Source organism: Protopterus annectens, chromosome 6.part1, assembly GCF_019279795.1.
Source record: "Protopterus annectens isolate FY-2018-M chromosome 6.part1, PAN1.0, whole genome shotgun sequence".
Lineage (NCBI taxonomy): Eukaryota > Metazoa > Chordata > Ceratodontiformes > Protopteridae > Protopterus > Protopterus annectens.
This window is the reverse complement of record NC_056738.1, coordinates 523264349-523285103: the sequence shown is the minus strand read 5'-3', so window position 1 is coordinate 523285103 and position 20755 is coordinate 523264349.

Below are 20755 nucleotides of genomic sequence, written 5' to 3'. Positions count from 1 at the left end.
TGTGTTTCATGGTTTGTGTTGGGGTGGAGGTTGCTTGGCTGTCTGCTTCAGAGCTTTCTGTTGCTTTTGCAGGTTTTTATTTAGAGCCTCCGAGTATGTTTTCATGTATTTGTGTGTTTTTTACCTGTGCTGGTTTCATAGGTCTATGTGAGACTGGTGGTGTGATGCAAGTAATTCCCTTCTCCGCTTGACTGCCTGGTCCAGTCTTGGGTTGAGAGAGCTTAGCCTCCAGTTTGGCTATATAATTGCATCTCTCGCATGTATTAGTGCTTGGTGGAAGGAGGAGAGGGTTGTCTGTGCACATGAGGCAATTGTAACATTGCCTCAAAATGCCCAGATTCACCAGTTGGCCCCGAGAGTACACCTGAAACTGCTCTTTGGACATGGCTGGATAGGTACAGTGAACTGTTTTACTGATTGGCTGGTAAGGTCAAATAGAGAGCCTTGTCCTTCTCTACAATATAGGGGGGTCTAGTGCTAAGGTTTATTAGTGCTTGCTATGAGTTTTGAGCAAGTGCCGGTATGAGAAGTGAATGGTTTGAGTGCTTAAGTTGAAAGTTTGTCTAGTTCCAAGGGAAAAATCGAAGAGTAGACTTTGTGGAGCTGGGAATAGTTATACCATAGCTAACCACCGTGCAAATGTGGGTTTTATAGCAGGGAAATGAAAGGGATATAAATTAGCCCAAAATGGCCAATAAACTACTAATTTCTGAGCTGAAATCACTCCTCCAGGGACAGATAGGCTGCTCAAAGCTCCCTCTCTCACAGTGAACAGAGAAACTTCCTTCTATCCAAGTAACGTGTGGGCAAACACAGAAACTAGTAACACAGCTCTGAATTCAGCACTAACCTGAAAACTGGACTATACTAGCTTAGAAAGGCAGGAAAACAAGTTTTTTTTTGTTCTTCTTGTTTTTTTCAGAAAATAAAGCAGATACAATAAAAAAAAACAATTTAAATGCACAAAAATGGCTATCACACTTGAGTGTGTAGCCTACAACAGTTAAACAGGTAATTTAAACACAAAAACAACTTTGTTAAAGTGCAGGCAGTAAAATAAGTACAATATGTAGCTGAAACAAGCTTTTTAAATCACAGAAACTCTAGAAAATCAGCATTTTAGTCGGAATTAGCTAAAGGCAGCAAGAAAATACAGAAAAATGATACTTAATCACTCCAAAGTCTCTCTTTTCTCTCTCTGCTGCTGTAGAACTCTGCAGGGCACCAGGCAGGAGCTTGCTGAGCTGTATACAAGCACAAAAACCTTGCAAATGCAGGTTTTATAGCAGGGAAATGAAAGAGATAGAAATTAGCCCAAAATGACCAATAAACTACTAATTTCTGGGCTGAAACCACTCCTCCAGGGACAGATAGGCTGCTCAAAGCTCCCTGTCTCACATTGAACAGAGACACTTCCTTCTATCCAAGTAAGGTAATGGCAAACACAGAAACTTGTAACACAGCCCTGAATTCAGCACTAACCTGAAAACTGGACTATACTAGCTTAGAAAGGCGGGAAAACAAGTATATATTTTTTTTGTTATTTTTGTTTTTTTTTCAGAAAATAAAGCAGATACAATAAAAAAAAACACTTTAAATACACAGAAATGGATGACTTTGTTAAAGTGCAGGCAGTAAAATAAGTACAATGTGTAGCTGAAACAAGCTTTTTAAATCAGAAAAACTCTAGAAAATTGGCGTTTTAGGCAGAATTAGCTAAAGGCAGCAAGAAAATGCAGAAAAGTGATACTTAATCACTCCAAAGTCTCTCTTTTGTCTCTCTGCTGCTGTAGAACTCTGCAGGACACCAGGCAGGAGCTTGCTGAGCTGTATACAAGTGATTTATACAAATGATATATAAAAATCAGTATACACAAATATGATATATCCCTCGTTCTGAAGGAGATAACCTCCTCAAAATTGATTACATGTACAGATCCACAATCATGGGACTGCATACATATCTGCTGACCTCATCCGATGCAAGCATAGTGAAGTAAAACATGAGGAGAAGAAGTCTTAGATGACTTCCTTGCTTAGTTTAGCAGAAGCAAACCAGTATTAAGCAGGAATGGAAATCAAACTGGAAGTAGACAAAAATCAGGCCACAACTGAATGTGCCAAAAAGCAAGTGAATGAATATAAACAGAAGGATCAGATAAGAAGGCTAGAAATGTGGTAAGTATAGAAAACTCCTGAAACAACCTTGTGTTGATCAGGATTTGATGCAGAAATGGTTAAACCAAAAGAAGAATGTTTAATATTGGTGGCCCAGGAGAGTGGATTACATACATTGGTTTACAAAACCCATTGAACATGTGGGAGAAACAGACAAATTCAGGTTCTGTAAAACAGAACAGGAAACAATCACCCATCTTGTTGTTGGGTGTGTTACACTAATAGCAGATGGCCTGTATACTGAAATACATAATAATGTGACAAGACTGTTACACTGGGGATTGTGCAAACATTACAATATTGAAGTAGCAAAAACCATTAGAAACATGAACCACAAAGCATTATAGAGAATGATGAAGTTTATAACACATGGGATCACCCATTACCAACAGTTCAGAAAACAGATGTCAGAAAAACAGATATAGTATTCCATGAAAAGAATGCAAAAGTAGCATTGATCATTGAAATTACTACACCCATTGATTATTGTCTTATGTACAGAGAGACAAAAAGTCATAAAATACCAGGACTTGCAGGCAGAAATGAGAGCAATGTGGAAGAAAGATACCCAGACAGGTCCAATAGCAGTAGGAGCAATGAGTCTCATAAAAAATAATTTACAGTCATATTTAGATATGCTACCAATATTTGTAACTGCATATGAATTGCAGAAGGAGTCAATTCTGGGCACATTACGGGTGCTGCAAATAGTACTTTTGGCTAACATCAAAGATTGAAACAATACCAATTTCACAAACTTTAATCATACCCTGTAATTGGGTCCAATCCCATCATTGCATTAGAAACTCAAAAAGTAAACCATATCAAGAAATAATTTTCATGTACTTTATTGGTAGCTTTGGATGAACTACATTAAATGGTTTAAAGACCATTAGCATCATACCAAAAGATCCAGTTGTGTAGCATGGTTTAAATAAAGAGTATTTTTGAGGACATAAGAAATATTAACCACCTGATAATATATGCTAAGTCAATATGCACAATCTCTGCAAAAGTAAAAGTTATCTGAATAATACCACATTAAAGATAGCTATTACTAATGCAGAGGTTGTTGCTGGCAAACAACTTTGCATTTCAGTGCTTCACCTGCAGTGCCTATTGTCCTTGATTAATAAATTGCCTATGCTGCATTAAAAATGGTGTGTTGGTGATATTCCCATAAATTTCCTCAACTAGATCAGCTATGTAATAGGAGATGGCTGGTAAATGACAACATGTTTATAATTACTAGGCATGCAGTCCAAGAGACCCTGAAGAGCCTAGCCCAAATTCCCAATTGCTCCAAAAGCACTGTCTGGTTAAGTGACTTGCTCAGTGTCACTCAGTATGTAAATAAAGGTGGAAAGATTCAAACCCTGCACCCTTGCCATAGGAAGCAACTCATTAACAAGTTGGAGCTTTAGTCCTCTGTACTAACTGCCAGAGTAATAGTTTTTAACTAAATCCAGAAATCCTTTACAATCCAATCTTATAGAGAAGACTGTATTGCAATAATATGCAGCAATGACTGCATAATGGATGCTGAGGATCAGACTACTCTGATCTTCACTCCGAATAATGCAGACTATGACCTGACAAACGTCAACCCCTTTATGTTCACTGGGAATCTGTAAAGAAGGTACTGTAAAATATGTTACTAAAATTCAACTTGGTTACATTATATTACACAATAAAGAATGAGTTAATTCTTTACTACAATAAATAAAGCAAACAGTTAGAGACGATATCAGTGTTACACCACATTTATTCAACAATCCACAAGTCATACACAAATCAGAAATATTACTTCATATACCATGATTTTTGGAGAGGGGCCTTATGCTTGCAGGACAACTGCATCCCATTTTTGATCTCTGAATGTCTTTTCTGTCATCAAGAATAGCTATCCCTTAGAAGTTGCGAATTTAGTAGTAGGAGTTCAGAGAGTATTTACATATTATTCCCCAAGATTCAAAAACTCGATTAGTCTAGATAGAAATTGTATTTCATAGTTACATGTGCATTTAATTGAAAGTTTTGATACACATTCAATAACTATTTCAGATCACATGCCAATAATAACTAAAATAAAAATGTAGGGTAATGAAATAAAAATGAGACACTGGTACTTTCACACCTGTCTGTTAAAAATAGAGGAATTTAGGGAATGGGTAGCAGAAATTATTAAGGAGTTATTAGGGAATACAAAAATTTCTTCTGAAAATATAGCTACAGAGTGGGATAAAATTAAAGTGGAGTTTAAAAATAAGGTGGAAATAAAAGAAGTTTTATAAGATGTGAAATATGTTCAAATAGATATGACAAGGAACATCTGTATAAAAGTTTAACCTGCCAAACAGCGTATGCATGTAACATAAAAGCTGGAACTAGACATTTAACAAAAAAGGTTTTATACATAAAAGTTGGAATAATAACTTTTTAATGCAATAGTGCTTTCTGTAATGTCTTTAAATGTCAACGGTCTCACAGATAAATACAAAAAAGAAAGGGTAGTGAACTATATTAAAAAATGTAGAGCGCAAATAACTATGTTACAGGAAATGCACTTCAAAAGAACTGAACATGTGAATTTGATAAAGAAAGGTTTTCAGGATGGTTATTCAGTGGAATATCTGGGGCAAAGGAAAAGAGGAGTACTTATATTAATTGCAAGAGGAGCTCCAATAGTGAAATAAGAGGATAAAAAAATAATGGCAGATTTGTAGTGCTAAGGGACTACTCACAAGGGAGGAGGACTACAATAGCATATATTTATATTCCACCTAAAACTGCTCTAATGGAGCTTAATAAAATTCTGGGAGAAATAATCAGTTTTCAGCAACGAATATTACTTATAGGTGGCGATAGGAATGTGATTTGCAGCAGTGAAGATGTGTCTGGGGGTCCAGAAGGGAAAGTATATCAAAAGAGGGTAGATTTTTGAAGAAATTTATGAAACTATTTGGCATGGAAGATGTGAATTTAGTAATAGGAGTTTGGAGTGAATTTACATATTATTCCCCAAGTTATAAAAACTGGGCTAGGCTAGACAGAATTTACATTTCACAAGAACATGTCCATTTTATTGAAGGTCTTGATATGTACCCAATAACTATTTCAGATCATGTACCAGTAATAACTAAAATAAAAACAAAGGGTAATGAAATAGAAATGAGACATTGATGCTTTCCAACCTATCTGTTCAAAAGAGGGGAATGTAAGGAATGGGTAGATTACTCAGGAGCTATTAGAGAGGACAGAAATTTATTCTGAAAATATAGCTAGGGAGTGGGATAAAATTAAGGTGGAGTTTAAAAATAGGGTAGAAATAAAAGAAAGGGAGCTATGATTAAGAAATAACAAGAATTATTTAGAGGTACTGTCAATTTTTTTTTATCCAATAGTATTTTATTATTTTGTACAGGAAGTATCAAATAATGAATAATCAGACAAATGTTTAAGTATTGCAGAATAGGGGGAATCTCACAAAACAAGAGGATCAACTGCAAAATGCTAAGCAGAAAATAAGGGATTACCTCAACAATATGAACAAGTATAGAAAGACTGCTGTTAAGCAACTTGTTTTTTGATAATAGCACTAGGGCACAAAAACTTTTAGCACAATGAGTCAGACAACAGACAGTAGAAAGAGCTGTCATCAAGCTTAGGGAGCCTATAACAAGGAAGGTAATAATAGATCATGTAGAGGTATTAAAATATTTAGGAAATTCTATGAAAGTCTGTATAAAGCATAGAAAGTTAGTTAGGAGGGAAAAACTGATAAAGATCTGGAAGGTTTTGTTAAACAGTATTTTAAAAGGAGGAGAAATACCAGCATCCTGGAAGAAAGCAGTGGTAGCTATAATACCTAAAGAGGGTAAAGATCTATCAGACCAAGCTTCATACAGGCTCATTTCACTACTAAACCATGATTATACAGTGTTCATGTCTATAATGGCTAAAAGAATGACAAAAGTAAAACAAAATTGGTAGATATGGATCAATGTGGTTTTGTGGAGTGGAGGCAAACATCTGACAACATTAACAGAACACTGATGATCTAGAGGTAAGCAGAATGCAAGAAAATACCATTGTCGTTAGTGGGTCTTGATGCAGAGAAAGCATTTGACATAGTAAGCTGGAACTTTATGAGCAGGGCAATGGAAGAATTTGCATGTTGTGAAAAAATTATAAGGTTGATTAGCAGGATATATGAGGGATTGGAGGCAAAAATTAAAGTGGGTGGGGCCCTTTCTGGTACTTTCTGCTTGAGCAGAGGAACCAGGCAACACAATGTCCTCTTTCCCCTTCGTTATTTGCATTATATGTAGAACCAATGGCAAAGAAAATAAGGGACTCAGAAATTCAAGGCTATAATTGGTGTGGTAGTCAAGAAAAGCTGGGTCTATTTGAAGATTATACTATTTTATACCTGACAAAACCAGAAAGAGATATTATAGTGTTGTGGAACATTTTGAGACAGTTTCAGATCTTTTCAGAATACAAAATTAATGAAGCTAAAACAAAGGCAATAGTGGTAAATGATGTACCCACACACAAAATGATTCAGCAATATCCTTATTTATAGACAACCTAATAAAATGAAGTATTTAGGAGTATAGGTTAAAATTATTCTGGTGTGGCAGCTAAGGATATCTGGGAAGAGACTAAACAAAAGTTAATACAAAAACTGGGAAAAATGGAAGCTTTGTTATATGGATCTGGATAGTAAGATACAAGCAGTTAAAATGTTTTTAGTCCCATTAGTCACAGGCCAGGCATATTTTTATAAACCAGAGGAGAAGTTGTGGATAGCAATTAATAAACAGCTGAAGGACTTTATCTGGGAAGGGAAGATGGCAAAAGTCAAGTGGGATAAGCTGATTCGTCCATCAGAACAGGGTAGATTGGGAATACCTGATTTGAAGGGGTATTTCAGAGCTACATATTTAAGGCTTCTATACATACCACAAGCAGAAAACTATAATTCAATGTGGAAAAGGATGGTGATGAAACAGGGGGAAGCTCAAGAAACAAGGAGAGACTGGGATTTTGGATGCAACCCTTTAAGGAGAATAACAATAATCATACAGAATATTATATTTGTAAAGTAGCAGAACGTATTCTAAGAACTAAGCCAACATGGAATGGAGAAAGGAGATTCTGCCTATATGGATGACTGCAATTAGTGATATACAGAATAGGCAAGAGGGGGGTGGAATTTATTGGCGAAAACTGGCAAAGAAACCATGGCACTGGGGAGCAAATAATTAGACAGGGAAATATGATAGAATGGGAAGATGTCAAGAATTTATTTGGACTGCAGGTTAGAGACTGCCTTCCCTATCAAGGATTGATATCAGAGTACAGGCAAAGAGAAATAAATGGGGGGGGGGGCTAAAAAAGACCAGTATTGGTAGAGTTTTTATTAGAAACTACAACAGAAGCTGCCATTGAAAAAGGAATAATTAGTACAGCATATAAAATATTGCATGACAACTATAAGAATCTATCAAAGGAGGTTAGAAAGGATTAGAAAGAGAAACTGGATAAGCAAATCACAAAGAAACAATGGCATGTTATACTGTATGTATGTCTCCCAAATGTGCAAGAAAATCTAGAGGATTTAATATTTTTACTTGGAAATGTTTACACGTATATTTTGTATCCCGAGTAGACTCCAGAGAATTTTTCCTCAGGTTGACAGCAACTTTTGGAGGTGTGACAGAGAAAAAAACAGGTAATTGGGAACATATTTTCTGGGAGTGTGGTGAGTTGGCTGACTTTAAGGATTCCCTGCGGGATGCACTGTTAAAGATGCTGGATGGGCAGACTGGTGTGATGAGGGAGATGTTTTTTCTGAGCTATGATACAGAATCGGAATTACCTAGATATGGTAAGGCCTTGGTGTGTCTAATTATGTTGGCTGCCAAAAAAGCAATTACTAGAAAATGGAAATCAAAATCTAAACCAACTATACTAGAAGCAGTGAATATAGTAACATAGATAAAACAAATGGAATTGAGATCTTTAGAAAAGGGTAGGAGCAAACTACAAAAGAAAACAATGGAAATTGTGGGAACAATACATACAGGGGAGGAATGACATTTAAAAGAAGGCAGGACTTAAATGAGCTATGTAATATTTGACTGAAAACAATTGAGTAGATTATAAGTGATGCATAATGTTTGCAACTGGGAGTGTGTCAGTATGGCTTGTGATATAAAATACTTGCAACTAGGATTGGTTTGGTGTGGTTTGTTTTCATTTATGTAAATGTATGATTGTCTATGTCATAAGCAATGGTTTAATGAAGATGTTTCTTTTTAAAAAAGGCAGGAATTGAATACTTTATGTAATGTTGCTTAGGTTATATGATATATAGCAATATATGTAAAGTATAATGTTTGAAATGTGAACTTGTTAATACAGTTTGATTACTTTTATATAAATGTAAAGTTGCCTGTGTCACAAGTGATAATTCAGTAAAGGTGTTTAATAAAAAAAGAAATAGGTGATATTACTGTGGAAGCTTGGAAGCTAGGAAGGAAGAAACTGATAAGGTCTGGAAGGTTATGTTTAACAATATTTTAAAAGGAGAAGAAGCACAAACATCATGGAAGAAAGCAATGGTGGCTGTAATACCTAAAGATGGTGAAGGCCCATCAGGTCCAGCTTCATATAGGCCCATTTCAATTCTAAACCATGATTATTAAGTGTTTATGTCTATAATGGCAAAAGAATGGCAAAGGAGATGACAAAATTGATAGATATGGATCAATGTGGTTTTGTGGAGGGGAGGCAAACATTTGACAACATTAATAGAACAATGGTGATCCAGAAGAAGCATAATGTAAGAAAATACCATTGTTGTTGGCAGATCTTGATGCAGCGAAAGTATTTGATAGAGTAAGTTGGGATTTTATGAGTAGAGCAATGGAAGAATATGCATTCCCTGATAAAATTATAAGGTTGATTTGAAGGATATATGAGGGATCTGAGGAAAAACTTAAAGTGGGTGGGTTCTTCTTTATGTTTGAGCAGAGAAGCAAGGCAAGGGGTGTCCTATTTTCCCTTTGTTATTTACATTATATTTGGAACTCTTGGCAAAGATAATGAGGGATTCAGAAATTCAAGGATATAATTGGTATGGTAGTCAAGAAAAGCTAGCCTTATTTGCAGATGACATTATTTTAAACCCGATAAAACCAGAAAAGGATACTTCTTTGTTGTGGAACATTTTGAGACAGTTTCATATCTTTTTGGGATACAAAATTAATGAAGATATAGCAAAGACAATAGCTGTAAACTATGTGACTACACATTAATTAGTTCAGCAATACCCATATTTATGGAAATATGATAAAATGAAGTACTTAGAAGTATGGATTTAAAAGGATTCTGTTATGGCAGCTAAAGGATATGTAGGAAAGGATTAAACAAAGATAATACAAAAACTGAGATACTGAAAGCTCTGTTTTATAGAGATGGATAGCAAGATACAAGCAGTCAAAATGTTTTAGCTCCTTTAGCTTTATATACAGGTCAGGAATATTTTTATCAACCAGAAGAGAAGTTGTGGATGGCAGTTAAGAAAGAGTTGAAGGATTTTATCTGAGAGGGGAAGACAGCAAGAGTCAAGTGGATAAGCTGATATTTCCAATAGAACAAGGTGGTTTGGGATTACCTGATTTGAAGGAAATTTCAGAGCTACACAGTTAGTGCTCCTATACATAGCAAAAACAGAAAACTATAATTCAAAGTGGAAAGGGATGATGAAACAGGGGGAAGCTCAAGAAACAAGGAGAGGCTGGGATTGTGGATGCAGATCCTTAAGCAGAATAACAATAACCATACAGAATATTATATTCATAAAGTAGCAAAAAGTATTGTAAGGACTTAGCCAACACAGGAATGGAGAAAGGAGATTATGTCGATAGGGATGGCTACAATTAAGGATACAGACAATAGGCAACAAGGGGCTGGAAATTACTGGAGAAAACTGTCAAAGGAACCAAGGTATTGGGAGCAAATAATTAGAGAGGGAAAGGTAATACAATTGGAAGAGGTCAAGAATTTATTTGGACTGCAGTCTAGAGATTACCTTCCCTATCAAGGATTGATATCAGAGTACAAGCAAAGAAAAATGAATAGGGAATCCTAAGCAAAAGACCAGCACTGGTAGAGTTTTTGGTAAAATCTAGAACATAAGCTGCTGTTAAACAGGGGATAATTAGAACAGCATATAAAATATTGCATGATAGTTATAAGAATCAATCAGAGGAGTTTAGGAAGGAATGGGATGAGAGCTGGATAAGCAATTCACAAAGAAACAATTGGGATAATATGTATGACTCCCAAATATGCAACATCTAGAAGATTTAGAATCTTTTCTTGAAAGTGTTTACATAGGTATTTATACTTCAAGTAGACTCCGAAGAATTTTTCGTCAGGTAGATAGCAAATTTTGCAGGTGTGATGGGGAAGAAAGGTAATTGGGAACATTTTTTGGGGGAATATAATAATTCAGCAGATTCTGGGTGAACACATTGGTATAACTAAGGAAATTATTTTTTGGAGCTGTGATACAGAATTGGAATTGCCTAGAGAATAGTAAAGCCTTGCTGAGTCTAATTATGGTAGCTGTCAAAAAAGCAATTACGAGATAATGGAAATCAAAGTCTAAACCAAACATACTAGAAGCAGTGAACAGAGTAAAAGTGATAAAATAACTGGAAATGGGATCTTTAGACAAGAGTAGGAACAAATTACATAGAAAAAAAATGGGAATTGTGGGAACAATACATGCACAATAATGTTTTTGAGAAGAATGAGGTTTAAAAGAAGGTATGATTTGAATGAACTATGTAATGTTTAGAAAAATACTAATGTGGTTAGATAAATAGTTCAACCAACAAACCAAAGTTAATGTAAAGAGCACCAAAAAGGATAAACCAGACCACAGACAAAATTAAAACACAAGGAATTTCTTTTAATGGTAAGCGCTTTCACAGCAAGTTAGGTTTTAGGTTTATGGTAGTGGAGAAAATGCATGATAAGAGGGGGAGATCTTAAAAATCGAACTAGAAAAGTGGAATTGGAATGGATTATAAGACTAAGAGCCACCTGGAGCAAAGGGATTAATGACAAAGTTTCTATTAAACCAATTCTATAGACAAGAGGTATATATAAATGAATCATTATAAATTGTTTTATGACGTTTTTATATGTATTTGTATTTGTTTTTAAATCAGAGTTTTCAGATTTTTAAATTAGAATGTTCAGATTTGCATTTTTAATTGAAACTATGATTCTATTGGTCAATGTGCAGTTTAAAATGTGTGTATGTTTGTTGGATTGTCTGATGAAGCAGCTTAATTTGCTGTGAAAGCGCTTACCATTAAAAGAAATTGCTTGTGTTTTAATTTTGTCCGTGGTCTGGTTCATTTTTCTTGGTGCTCTTTACATTAACTATATAATGTTTAAATGACAATGACCGAATAGATTATAAGTGATGTATAATGTTTGCAACTAAAAATATGTCAGTATGGTTTGTTTTCTTTTAGATAAATGTATGATTTCCTATGTCAAAAGTGATAATTTAATAAAGATATTTCTTGTTTAAAAAATGGAAATTTTTGGAACAATTGATGCAGAAAAATGGTTTGGAGAAGGAATACGGTTTAAGAGAAGGTAGTCACTGAATAATTTATATAATGTTGCTTATATTATGTGATATATAACAATATATGTGATGTATAGCACTTGTAAATGTAAACTTGTTAATATGGTTTGATTGCTTTTATATAAATGTAAGTTTGCCTATATTATAAGTGGTAATTCAACAAAGGTGTTAAAAAAAGAATAGCTATCCCTTCAGATATCACTCAGTACAAGTCTGACCTATATGAATGGCTAATAATGCTGCATTGTTGCAGAATACACAGAGTCAAAAGTCAATAGTGAACAAATGGGATCTTATGCAAGGTAATGAATCAGCCCCAGCCCCCCACCTCCATTAGCCATGCCAATAGCCCATTACTTGACTGTTTCTCCCTAATTACTATAAACACCTTTCAGTGTGCATGCCATTTTCTTCTTTACTTTTACAATTATTAGGAGGTTTAAAAAACACTTTTGTAATGAAAACAGTGTGAGAAACAGTAAATTTCTCTTTCCTTGAAACTCACATTTAGTGAAAATGCATTTAGCAACTCATTAAACTACAAAAGATATGCTGGGATTCATACTCAAGTAGCATATAGTGAAGTCTTAATTAACTTATATGTGAAAGGTGCAAGCATTTAAAACACAAATAAATGTATAATACAACCACTGAAATATTGTAAAACACATGGGAAAGCCCACTGAACACAACTGTCCCTTTTCAGGAGCAGCCCAGAACTACTGTCTGGTGAAGTAACTTGGCAGAGTCACATAGAAGACAGGTGAAGGCTGAGGGAATCAAACCATGTATGTCAGAAAGCAGCTCTTTAACAGCTCATAGCCTTACTTATCTGCACTAAGTGCTAGACAAACTGCTTTAACCAAAACACAGTGCATTTCACACATGTGCCTGCAAAAAAATCTAAACTAAAAATGTCGTCAGTTAAAATATTAACATTGAATTCAAAGACTTCATGTTGCCCTGTTTAGTCACAGCTAAATAATAAACATATTATCAGCATTAAGGAGACCAATGATCACATCCAAAGAACATAGCTCATGTGATGATGCTATTGTTTACCACAGTTTCTTTCCTTTACACCATAACTGCTCTGCTTTTTTGTACTAGCTACGAAGCTTGCAGTCCAGAGGAGCATTGAGGGGTCTAGACCAAATTTCCAGTTGCCCCAAGCACTGTCTACTTAAATGGCTTGCTCAAGGAAAGGGCACAAATATGAAACAAAATCAGAGATGTTCTGTAAAACTAGAAAAAAAAATAGGTCTGGCAGTTGGTGTGGAGGATTAAGTCTTGTCCCCTATAGCAATGTTACAGGATTTGAGTCTGAACATGTCACTTAACTAAACAGCCCTCTCTAACTGGGGCATTACACATGCACACACAAACACAAACGCACACAAAAAATTCCCTGTTCTGCTGCAATAAAATCTGACCTGCTCTGTTCCTCTATCTGTTCTGATCTGCTTCAAAATGTAAATTCCATGTCCTCCTGCCTGCACAAAAAAAAAAAAAAAAAATTCTATCGCCTTTTGATGAAAAGAAATCCAGCAGTTAAATCTTGCACCATTTCTGGAAATTCTCCATTTCATCCACATGAGTGGGATGCAGCAGCAGTCTGCATGCACATAGGCAAAACAGGCAGCAGCAGGTTTGGATTGGACACAGCAGCAGTCTGCTTGCATGCAAAAGAGGAAGCAGCAGCAGGTTCAGATCAGACACTTGATGTCTGAGAGGAGTACAACAGTGTTTTTTTTTTTAATTAATGTTGTATGGCCAGCCCGGGCCCCCAGCCAGCACCAGGCCCTAGGTAGCTGCCTGTCACTCAGTGTTAGATCTACCCCTGGGAGTGGGTGTGCATTAGAGTTCATCTCTGAACCCACTACTGTTCATACTGATGATGGACTACATTAGCAAACAGGTAAGCAGTAACAGATCAACAAAGCTGCAGTATGCAGCCATTGTGCATTATAAGCAGACTCTGAAAAGGAATTTGAGCAAATGATGGAATGAAACTAAGTACAAACAAGACAATTGCCATGGCAACAAATGGAAGGAAATAAGAAGAAGAAGCTGAAATTGAAATGGAAGGAAAATAGAGGAACAGGTTAACAGTTTTAGGTGTCCAAGATGGATAGCTAAGGAGAAGGGAAGTCTGAATAAGGAGGTCAAAGCTAAAATCTGAAATGCTGCAGCTAACTGGCACAGAGTATCTGGGGTAGTCGATAACAGAAGAATGCCAAAGAAGCTGAAAAGCATGGTGTACAGAACATTGGTATGACCAGTACTTCTGTTTGATACAGAAACCTGGGCAGTGAAGACAGAGCAGTTGAGGAAGCTAGATATGATAGAGATGAAGTGCCTAAGAGGGCCAGTAGGATGCACACTGTGGGACAGATGAAATTACAACATCAGAGTAGAAGACAAAGTAACTGCTATTGCAGAGAAGGTCATAGAGAACAGATTACAGTGGTTTGGGCACATATGCTGGAACACAGAAGATGATTTGGTGGAAAAGATTTGGAAGAGACAGGAAGAAGGCAAGAGGAAGCAAAGAAGTCCAGCCAAAAGACAATGATGTCTAGCCAAAAGATATATGGATTGTATGTGAAAAGCCCTGCATCAGTCAGGAATGACTGTCAAAGAAGGTAAGAGAATGACATTAAATTGAGAGAGGTGGTGACAGTTGACAACAATAACTCAACCACATGTGGAAAAAAATGAGAAAAGGAAGGCTGGTTATGATGAGGATTTTACATTTTCTCTTGTACACTTCCACGTAGGAGAAATATTCTGAATGAACATATACAGCAGTGTTACCTAGAGCCAGGGGAAGTCATTTATATTATCCAAATAAACTATTCAACCATTTCTGAGCCCCCTCCTTCAAATTACTGTCATATCCGCATCTAACATTCAAATTCTCTTATCCCTTGAGTTGCTGAGCTCCAGATAATAAATGGTTTTAGTATGCCCAAACTTATTTTCCCCTCAATGCAAAATAACCTAAAATTAGAGACTCATTATTTAAGCCTCTCAGAGCCATTGCATTTCAAATTAATCTCATACACTCACAGCTACACATAAAGATGTTATCTTTTGTTAAACATATTCTTTTACTTTGGTTGACACCCTGCAGATTATTTTCAGTCCAATCATAAAATGTTCCTTTATTTCATTGAGCCATTGAACCAAGAAATTCCTCTGCCTGCTTAGATAGGCAGGTGCCAGATGGAGACAACAATTTCCGTTTTAAAGGATGTTCCTCTTAAATGTTTTCAGTAGTGTAGGTTCAAAAACTGTTTTAGAATATTAAATCTTAAAGAAGTACCTCTATACAACATAAGCTTTACATAACCAAAATCATGCACACTACTTTTTACAGAGGAAAAATTGCATTTACGTTGAAATCACTGAGTCCTCAGTGTCATTATTTATTGCTTTAAAAGGCAAACATAGAGCTTTGGAACAACAAATATGGCTGAACTCAGTGCAGGTAGGGCACAATACCCCAAATGTCTTCAGCACTGCAGTACAGTGGAAGTATCTCTTACCTTTGGCTGTAGTGTTAAGGTTGCCCCAGTGGTAATCAGACAATCACCTTAGTGTGTTTATACCAAAAAACAGAACATGCTCAAATCAGAAAGAAAAACTCTGTAACCATTGATCCAAGTTGCAAAATCTCAGTTCAGTGCTCATCTATCCCACAATAAAGGAACTGTCATTTTTTGTTAACATATAAATAACATTAATAAACCACCACCAGCCCCAGAGATGAATCTATATTGACAGTTTTAGACTTGTAGCATTAAAATTATAGTTTGAATTTTGGAAAGAGATGAAGTTCTGTGCACATTTCCTGTCCTGGCATGAAGTTTCACATTTGCCGGACTTCTGAGGACTCGAGAGGCATGACCATTTGATCCTTGTGTTTCCTCTCCTTAAAAGCAGCTAGTCCCTCTAAAACTATGGTCATACAAGAAGATCTAGCCTGGCTATAAGGATTTTCAAGCAGAAACTTAATTCAGATGAGAACATTAAAGTTGCCTTGTAGGAGTACCACTAACCATAAAGGAGGCTTTTATCAAGCAGTGACACTGCTGTATGTGTTTTAAAGTCAGAAACAATATAACAGTAATCATTGTTAAGTATTATTGTCTAGAGAATGCAGAGACCCACACATACACTCTGTACATAAATATTTGCATTTGGAACTTTAAGGATGAACCCTACATAGCCTAAATATCAGCACTGTCCATATTTCAGCTGGCCGCTCAAGATATATGTGGCAGTAGACAGCTAGAGGGACAGTCAATAGCAAAGGGAAATAATTTGTGTTTATTGAATACATAATTGTTTTATGTGTTGTGCATAATTGCCTTATTATGAAGTCATTATATTCAGTCTACTCAGCTGTGTGTTTCAGTACAAATAGAAACTAAATACACCACAAGACAAGAAAATGTCATTTCATGACACAATATGGCAACAAAGAAACAGACAAAAAGCTTAGACTTGTAAATATTTGCAGAATACCATCCAGATGAACATCAAACCACTGCTAAAATCAAGTTTGGAGATAAAAACAGCAGAAGGTATAGAAAAATTGAATGGTAAACAAGATATTTTCTGATTTCACAAGTACAACTTAGCTGGCAAAATACAGCAGATACTGAGAAATGATTAGTCTATGCACATTCAGTTATACAGTCATCATTGTCAGGAGGAATTAGTGCTAGCAGGGATTTTCTGACCTACAAGAAAAAAGGGAAAGTACGGACATCTAAGTAACAATATTACAAAAAAAATAAAATTCTACTACAGTCGTATAATCTTCATCTATAACACACAATGTACAGTGGGTTTGTTTTGTATTGTGCTGAATACATAATTAAGCAATTTGAACAATTATACCTAACTTTCCCAATGGTTTTGTGTCCTGTCAGACAGGGACTTTTCCCCTATTTAAACCAGGGCTACCATTCTGTCCCTGCAGGTATAGTTCACATTTTTAATACCCATATATGCATGTGAGTTATGGCTGCAAGGTGCAATGCAGAATTTGCCCAGTCTACAAACTTCAGCATATACCAGAAACCTCAGTATTTGATTGTGCTAGCTGCAAGTCATTAAATACTAAAGCCACACAATAAGATGGCTACACAATATTTTTTTAAAGTACAAACTCAGATCAGTGTGAAATCCTTTAAAGTTACATTGCATGGGAACCACAAAAAAGAAGCTTTATTATATAGTGGTACTATTGCATGTGGTTTTAAAACTAAAGTAAAAAAAATAAAGTATAGCAGGTTTTCAATGTTATTAGCCAAGGGACTACTGGGCCTCATGCATTGTGTATTGGCTAAGTTATAAATATACTTGCATTTCTCTAAGCATTATACAGTGGTGCTTCACTAATCAGCCCTAAGATTAATCCAGCATGATACTTGCATTTTTCTAAGCATTGCACATTGCTGCTTCACTATTTAGCCCTAAGATTAACCCAGTCTTCTTGGTTGCAAGGTTTCAATGTTCTTTTAATTTTGCTAGACCAACTTCAATCCTATTTTGGGGTTGAGAAGGACAGAATGAGTCTGTTGTAGCACTCAGTGCATATAAGGCAAAGAAGACTAGTTCTGGATGATGCCAGTCCATCACAGGACACATCACATGCGTACACACACACACACACACACACACACACACACACACACACACACACACACACACTCAGGCAATTTTTGAGGATTGTCAATTCACCTACAGTATGTCTGGGGTGTGAGAGAAAATGTGAGCATCCAATGACCCCCCCCCCCCCACACACACACACACACACAGGAGGAAATGTCAGTTACCAGTGGAAACTCATGTAGACATAGGTATATAGATACAAAGGTAAGTACTAGGCAATTGGTCTGCAGACCATTTCAAACCTAACCAAAAAAATATTTAAAATTTCCCTCTAGCCTGAAGGAGGACAGGACAAGATAGACCGGGAGAGAATTTGAGGCTGCCCATCCAATTATCGGGGTTTAACTTGAAAGTGGCAAGGGTGCTACTCTGACTGACATGTAGTGGAAGTTTTTTTCCAGAGGTGAGGGATACTTTGGAATATAAATGTATCATGCCATTGTATCTTATTTATCTGCTGATGAAGGTGTATTTCCTTTAACCGCATATTTGATGTCCATTCGTTCTGTGAAGGAATAGGAGATCAAATAACTTTGGATCTTTCATGGCATGAAAGGCTAGACATAGGTGTCCATGGAGGAGTCTGTAAGAGACCGAGTACATATAAATGGCTGCCAGAGTCTCCTGATAACTAAGATTTTTCAGGCCACTGATCTTTTAAGTTATGACTCTCTGAGGTCTTTCAAGTTGTGTGATATGTTTAGATAAATACTTGTCAAAAGGTCCATTACATGCAATAATAGGTCTGATAAGATATGAGTAAAGATAAATTAAGACTTCTTTAGCTCTAGTGGAGATACCTTTGGAAATCAGATGGGCTAGATAAAAAGGCTTTCTGAACCACTGAGGAGACATGGTGGTCAAATGATAAGGAATTATTAACCAGAGTTCCCAGATCCCTTACAACAGTGTCTGATTGCAGGGGTGCATCACCTATATGGTAAGTGAAATTGTTTTGTTTACCAAAATGAACTATTCTACATTTTTTACGTTTAATTTGAGATCATTGTTCAGGTGTTGACATGGTCTAAGCCATGTTGGAATAATTTTGATTCAGCTGAAGATTAAATAACAACACCTAATTTACAGTCATCTGCAAACTTAATTAACCATAGGCCAGAAATTTCAGCCTTAAGGTCTAAGAAATATATGCCAAATAGGAGAGGGCTCAAAACTGAGCCCTGTGGTACACTGCTGGTAACTCAGTAGGTGCCGTCTTCTCCAGGGTGCAATTTGCAGATATACTAAAAACAAAAAAAAAAAAAAAAAAACAAATCCGCTGTTAATCACATCTTTTTTTATTTCTCTTTATGGGAAATGGCAATGCATACATCCTAAATAAACATCTGAGAAGCTCCTGTATGCCTCCTGCCCTGACTTACATCATCTTGCTTAGGCATCACCCAAAAAAGACTTATGATCGGCTGCCAGGAAAAGAAGGCAGTGCCACGGTACAATAAATGCAGTCACTTTGGCTATATGCTTGCCATTCACAGCTATCTTGTTTGACAAATGAAATTGCTCACAGTGAGTGCATTTTTAAAAAAAATTGTTAAAAACGTTATTCTTGCCTTGCAGTGGCTCATTTCCATTGACAGATTCAACTGTTGGGGGACAGAGCCCAAAGGGATAGCAGCAGCTGCAGCTTTTTGGTGTGTAGGGACTCAGGGAGAGAGACTGAGGGCAGAAAAAAAGAACAACAAGTAAGTAGGTGGGTTACTTACTAATGTGCATGTGCATACATGGGCAAACTACCGAAGGGCTCATTTGGGGAACTTTTTCATTCTGATATCATTTAAGTGCTTATACATACATCATGGACAAACTACTGAAGAGGTAATTGGGGAAATGTTTCATTTTGGTGTTTGTGCATAAAAGGACAAACTACTGAAGGGATCTTTGGGGAAATGTTTCATTCTGGTGTCATCTGTGTGCTTATGCAAACATGGGCAAACTATTGAAGGGATCTTTGGGGAAATTATTCATTTTGGTGCTTGTGCATAAATGGACAAACTGCTGAAGGGATCTTTGGGGCAATGTTTCATTTTGGTGTCATATGAGTGCTTGTGCATACCTGGACAAACAACTGAAGGGGTCAATGTGGGAAATGTTTCATTTTGATGCTTGGGCATATGTGTATAAACTACTGAAGGGATCTTCAGAGGAAATTATTAATTTTGTTGTCATTTGAGTGTTTGTGCATACATGGACAAACTACTGAAGGAATAGTTGGGCAAATCATTAATGTTGGTGTCATATGAGTGCTTGAGCTTACATGGAGAAACTACTGAAGGGATCTTTGGAGTAAATGATTCATTTTGGTGCTTGCACATACATGGACAAACTACTGAAGGAGTCATTGGGGCAAGTATTAATTTTGGTTTCATTTCGGTGCTTGCACATACCTGGACAAACTACTAAAGGAATCTTTGGAGGAACTGATTCATTTTGGTGCTTCTGCATACATGGACAAACTACAAGAAGGCATTGTTAATGGAAGTGTTTCATTTTGGTGTCCTCTGAGTGTTTATGCAAACATGGGCAAACTACTGAAGGGGTCATTGAGGAAATGTTTCTTTTGGTGCTTGTGCATAAATGAGCAAACTACTAAAGGAATCTTTTGGGGAAATTATTCATTTTGGTGTCATTTGAGTAGTTGTGCATGCATGGACAAACTACTTAAGGATAGTAGGGAGAAATGATTAATTTTGGTGTCATTTGAGTGCTTGTGCCTACATGGCAAACAACTGAAGGGATATTTTGGGGAAGTGTTTCATTTTGGTGTCATTTGAGTGTTTGTACGTACATGGACAAACTACTGGAGGGGGGTCGTTATGGGAAATGTTTCATTTTAGTCCTGGTGCATGCATAGACAGACTACTGAAGGGATCTTTGAGGGAAATTATTAATTTTGGTGTCATTTGAGTAGACATTCATACATGGGCAAACTACTGAAGGGATATTTGGCAGAAATTATTCATTTTGGTTTCATTTTGGTGCTTGTACATACATGGACAAACTACTGAAGGGATCTTTGGGAGAATGATTCATTTTGGTGTCAGACTGTCATTAAAAGTGTTTGAGCTAACATGCTCAAACTACTGAAGAGAGCTTTAGGGGAAATTATTCAATTTAGTGTCAGACTGTCAGTGAATGTCCTTGTGCATACATGGGCAAACTACTGAAGGAATCATTGGGGGACAT